The 5,504-nt window shown below is 56.4% G+C and overlaps 1 long non-coding RNA gene across 1 annotated transcript; it reads right to left on the bottom strand.

The window, feature by feature from the left end:
- Nucleotides 1-1,297: 1,297 nt before the first annotated feature.
- LOC137448655 (uncharacterized) lies at nucleotides 1,298-3,120 on the bottom strand. The gene is made up of 3 exons (XR_010989180.1): nucleotides 2,920-3,120; nucleotides 2,748-2,826; nucleotides 1,298-1,732 (listed from the first exon to the last, which is right to left on the bottom strand). It is a non-coding gene; the product is annotated as an uncharacterized lncRNA (long non-coding RNA).
- Nucleotides 3,121-5,504: the final 2,384 nt, after the last annotated feature.

Here is a 5,504-nt window from a genome sequence, read left to right as displayed (position 1 = left end):
TCAACAGAAATTGTACTTGGACAGCTCAGGAAGATCCTTCAATGAAAGAGCTGGCTCCTCCTGAAGGGCAAGTATGAATGGAGCTCTCAAAGTACCACACTTCAGAGCCTCCTGCTTGCTAGCACCAAGACAATTGTTCATGTAGAACGACTGGCCACTCACTTCAACAAACCCCACAGAACTGGCTCCTATCAACTCTCCAGAAGACACTGCTGCACTAGCTTGGCTGCCTGACCGGCTCAGTTCAGGTGGCTTAGGATCTCACAGAGGGTACCACAAGAACTGAGGGGACTGCAGTCTTTGCAGCTTCAGCTTTCCTTCTCTGCTACTTCTTTTTTCAGATGGATTTTTTTTCAAAGGGACTGCTGGACAGCAGAACAGGATGGATGGCCAGGCCCCAAGAGCGGTGGGGAACAGAGTTAAACCCAGCCGGTGGCCGGCCGGGCACAAGTGGTGTTCCCCAGGACACCCCTTGTGAGAGAGTGAGTCCAGAGAAGGGCCACAAAGCTGGTGAGGGGTCTGGATAACAAGTCTTATGAGGAGTGGCTGAGGGAACTGGGACTGTTTAATCTGCAGAAGAGGAAGCTAAGGGAATTATGGTGTGGTCTGGCTTCAGCTCTCAACTAGTTCCACGTTGAACAAGGACAGCTTGTACTCACAGAAGGCACTGGCTGCTTGGGTTCAAGGTTCCTGTAGAGCTCAGGTCTCTGAGACTTCTGAACAGCTGTGCTTAGCCCAAAATCAGACAGTTTCACATCACCCTGGGAAAAAAAAAATCCAAGAAAAGAATTCAGAAAGATTGTGCTTGAGCAAAAGAAAAGGTTTAACCGCTGCACAGCCTCCTGAGCCCATGGCAGGCTTGCAGAGCTACTGTGAGCACCACTCTGCGCGGCCTCTGGGGGGTTTCAAGCACAGGCACTCCAGGAGACTGCAGGCACTCCATAGAGACTCCAAAACCTCACTGAGAACCCCCCAACTCCTTCAGGACCCCCACAGATTCCCCAACTTAGATGCCCACAAAACCCCTTTGGAGGCACCCAAACCCCCCATCTGATACGCCCAGCTCCGTTTTAGGTACCCCCAGACGCTTCTAATGTCCCCAGACCCGCTGGTGGACCAGCCCAGAACCCCCTGACACTATCCCAGACCCTTTCAGGGGGCTCCACACCCCTTCTAGATGCCCACAAAACCCCTTCACACGCCAAAAGAAACCTTTACCTGCCTCCAAACCCCATTTGGGGCCCACTCAGACCCCTTAGCAGCGGGTGGCAGCAACCAAGTCTGTTGCTCTCACCAATTAAACCCTTTGGTGCTCTCAGCTCTCTGACCCTGTGTCAGTGCAAGTCCTTGTCAGCCGGTACCTTTGTCCTGATCCAGGCGGAGAGAGAACTGCCAGGAACACAGCTTCGCCGCTCCGCTTGCGGCACGCCTGCTGCCGAGGGCAGCCTCGTCCGCAGCCTGCCCGAGAGGAACACGGCCCCCGGGGCCGGGGGACAAACAAAAGCCTTCCACAAAGGAAACAAGGGAAGTCTCTTGGCCACTCTTCACGTGCCGAGTGCGATTGTCATGTGGAACACACCGCGGCATCTGGAACGAGTTTAAGTCCAGGTCTATGGCAGCACAGAGGTTCCTGGAATATCCCGGTACATCGATCCACAGGAGGTTGTCTTTCGGTCCCCAGTCTGATGCTTTGCAGCACAGCCATCACATCATTTCTCTCGAGTGCTTTGAACTGACAATTCATACAGGAGAATAAACCCAAACAGGAGTAAGCAGGTTGGAAAAGAACTTTGATCATCACCGGGCCCAGCAAGAGGACACAGTCTCAGGCTGCACCAGGGGAGGTTTAGGCTAGAGGTTAGGAAGAGGTTCTGCACAGAGAGAGTGATGGCCCATTGGAATGGGCTGCCCAGGGAGGTGGTGGAGTCACCATCTTTGGAGGTGTTCAGGAGGAGACTGGATAGGGTGCTTGGTTGCATGGTTTAGTTGATTAGGTGGTGTTGGATGATAGGTTGGACACGATGATCTTGAAGGTCTCTTCCAACTCGGTCTGGTCTATTCTTTTCTATTCCGTTCCATTCCATACCATTCCATTCCAACACCATCTAATCAACTAAACCATGGCACTGAGTGCCTCATCCAGTCTCTTTCTAAACACTTCCAGTGATGGTGACTCCCTGGGCACCACCTCACTGAGCAGCACATTCCAAAGGCCAATCTCTCTTTCAACCTGCTCTATTCTATTCTATGAAGACCTTCTTCCTAACATCCAGCCTAAACCTCCCCTGGCACAGCTTGAGACTGTGTCCTCTTGCTCTGGTGCTGCTTGCCTGGGAGAAGAGACCAACCCCCACCTGGCTACAACCAGAACTGAGGGGACTGCAGTCTTTGCAGCTTCAGCTTTCCTTCTCTGCTACTTCTTTTTTCAGATGGATTTTTTTTCAAAGGGACTGCTGGACAGCAGAACAGGATGGATGGCCAGGCCCCAAGAGCGGTGGGGAACAGAGTTAAACCCAGCCGGTGGCCGGCCGGGCACAAGTGGTGTTCCCCAGGACACCCCTTGTGAGAGAGTGAGTCCAGAGAAGGGCCACAAAGCTGGTGAGGGGTCTGGATAACAAGTCTTATGAGGAGTGGCTGAGGGAACTGGGACTGTTTAATCTGCAGAAGAGGAAGCTGAGGGAATTATGGTGTGGTCTGGCTTCAGCTCTCAACTACTTCCACGTTGAGCAAGGACAGCTTGTACTCACAGAAGGCACTGGCTGCTTGGGTTCAAGGTTCCTGCAGAGCTCAGGCTATCTCTCTTCATTAGTGAGGTCGTCCTGTCACCTAGGCAGAGAGATGAAAATGCAGCTATGAAATTAGACCACTGGAATCGTGAGAGTCGTTCTGTGTGCGACTCCAGGAGAATCCAAACCTAACCTTGGAGCTGCCCTGAAGAGCTCCTCTTTGGAAAGCTCTCGCTGCCGGGCCCCACAAACCCCACACCCTCTGTCAGCAAACCGGATGTACGAGCTGAAGAGTGTCGACAGAAACTGTACATGGACAGCTCAGGAAGATCCTGCCAGTCCCAGCACACCAGACCTGGAATGATCAAAGAAAGTCCGTTAACATCTCTCTGTGTGTCTGCTCATAGCTTGACGAGAACCCCCCAACTCCTTCAGGACCCCCCCAGATTCCCCAACTTAGATGCCCACAAAACCCCTTTGGAGGCACCCAAACCCCCCATCTCATACGCCCAGCTCCATTTTAGGTACCCCCAGACGCTTCTAATGTCCCCAGACCCGCTGGTAGACCAGCCCAGAACCCCCTGACACTATCCCAGACCCTTTCAGGGGGCTCCACACCCCTTCTAGATGCCCACAAAACCCCTTCACACGCCAAAAGAAACCTTTACCTGCCTCCAAACCCCATTTGGGGGCCACTCAGACCCCTTAGCAGCGGGTGGCAGCAACCAAGTCTGTTGCTCTCACCAATGAAACCAGGATGTTAGGAAGAAGGTCTTCATAGAATAGAATAGAGCAGGTTGAAAGAGAGATTGGCCTTTGGAATGTGCTGCCCAGGGAGGTGGTGGAGTCACCATCACTGGGAGTGTTTAGAAAGAGACTGGATGAGGCACTCAGTGCCATGGTTTAGTTGATTGGAATGGGATGGAATGGACCAGGTTGGAAGAGACCTTCAAGATCATCGTGTCCAAGCTATCATCCAACACCACCTAATCAACTAAACCATGCAACCAAGCACCCTATCCAGTCTCCTCCTGAACACCTCCAAAGATGGTGACTCCACCACCTCCCTGGGCAGCCCATTCCAATGGGCAATCACTCTCTCTGTGCAGAACCTCTTCCTAACCTCTAGCCTAAACCTCCCCTGGCACAGCTTGAGACTGTGTCCTCTTGTTCTGGTGCTGCTTGCCTGGAAGAAGAGACCAACCCCCACCTGGCTACAACCTCCCTTCAGGGAGTCGTAGAAAGCAAGAAGGTCTCCCCTGAGCCTCCTCTTCTCCAGGCTAAGCAACCCCAGCTCCCTCAGCCTCTCCTCACAGGCCTGTGCTCCAAAGCCCTCCCCAGCTTTGTTGCCCTTCTCCGGACACCTTCCAGCAACTCAACGTCTTGCTTAAACGGAGGGGCCCAGAACTGGACACGGGACTCAAGGTGTGCCCTAACCAGTGCCAAGTGCAGGGGCAGAATGACCTCCCTGCTCCTGCTGGCCACTCTGATCCTGATATTGGCCAGGTTGCCAGTGGCCTTCTTGGCCACCCGTGCACGCTGCTGGTCACGACCAGAAGACAGGGACCGGAAGAGTCTTTGGCCAAGCTGTAAGCCTCTTCCTAACATCCAGCCTAAACCTCCCCTGGCACAGCTTGAGACTGTGTCCTCTTGTTCTGGTGCTGCTTGCCTGGGAGAAGAGACCAACCCCCACCCGGCTACAACCAGAACTGAGGGGACTGCAATCTTTGCAGCTTCAGCTTTCCTTCTCTGCTACTTCTTTTTTCAGATGGATTTTTTTTCCATAGCGACCACCGGGACGCTGCCCCCCTGGCGCGAGCAGAGCCGGGCTAGGGCGCAGGCGCCGGATCCATAGCGACCACCGGGACGCCGCCCCTCTGGCGCCAGCAGAGCCGGGCTAGGGCGCAGGCGCCGGATCCATAGCGACCACCGGGACGCTGCCCCCCTGGCGCGAGCAGAGCCGGGCTAGGGCGCAGGCGCCGGATCCATAGCGACCACCGGAACACTGCCCCTGTGGCGCCAGCAGAGCCGGGCTAGGGCGCAGGCGCCGGATCCATAGCGACACTCGAGTCAAGCTCTCCGCTCTCCGCTCTTCCCTTAAGAATTTTCGAGCATTCGGCGCAGTTAGGCTGCAGAAATTAGCTCCCACGGGGCGGCACACGCCGCGGCACGGCTGCACTGCGGCCATTACACACAGGGTTGAGCACTGAGCTCCCACGGGGCGCTATACGCCGCGGTACGGCTGCACTGCCGGCCATTACACACCGGGTGGCAGCATTGAGCTCCCCCGGGGCGGCACACGCCGCGGCACGGCTGCACTGCCGGCCATTACACACAGGGTGGCAGCATTGAGCTCCCACGGGGCCTCTGGGTACGGTTGAGGCAGCAGCCGCCACCCCCGCAGAGCCCCACCGGTCAAGCCCGGACACGCCCCCCCCCCCCCCCCCCCCCAAAAGCCCCGCGCTGCCCCGCCGGTGGCCACCCCCCCAAGCCCCGCGCACCTCCAGCGGCTGCTATAGAGAAACCCCACAAAGCAGCAGAGACTGGCACTGACCTGGGACACAGCAGAAGAGCTGCAACCTCTACCAGCCACAACCCTGAAAGCATCTGGCGCCATGCTGTTGAGGGCGGTGCCATGCTGGGGGGTGGGGTTCAGGCTGGGGGGCGGTGACACGCTGGAGGGGGGTGGTGACACGCTGGGCGGGGGCGGTGCCACGCTGGGGGGGCGGTGCCACGCTGGGGGGCGGTGCCACGCTGGGGGGGGCGGTGACACGCTGG

Source organism: Melanerpes formicivorus, unplaced genomic scaffold, assembly GCF_026170545.1.
Source record: "Melanerpes formicivorus ecotype bairdi unplaced genomic scaffold, bMelFor1.0.p_v2 SCAF_25, whole genome shotgun sequence".
NCBI classification, from domain to species: domain Eukaryota; kingdom Metazoa; phylum Chordata; class Aves; order Piciformes; family Picidae; genus Melanerpes; species Melanerpes formicivorus.
This window is presented reverse-complemented; position numbering and strand designations above follow the sequence as displayed.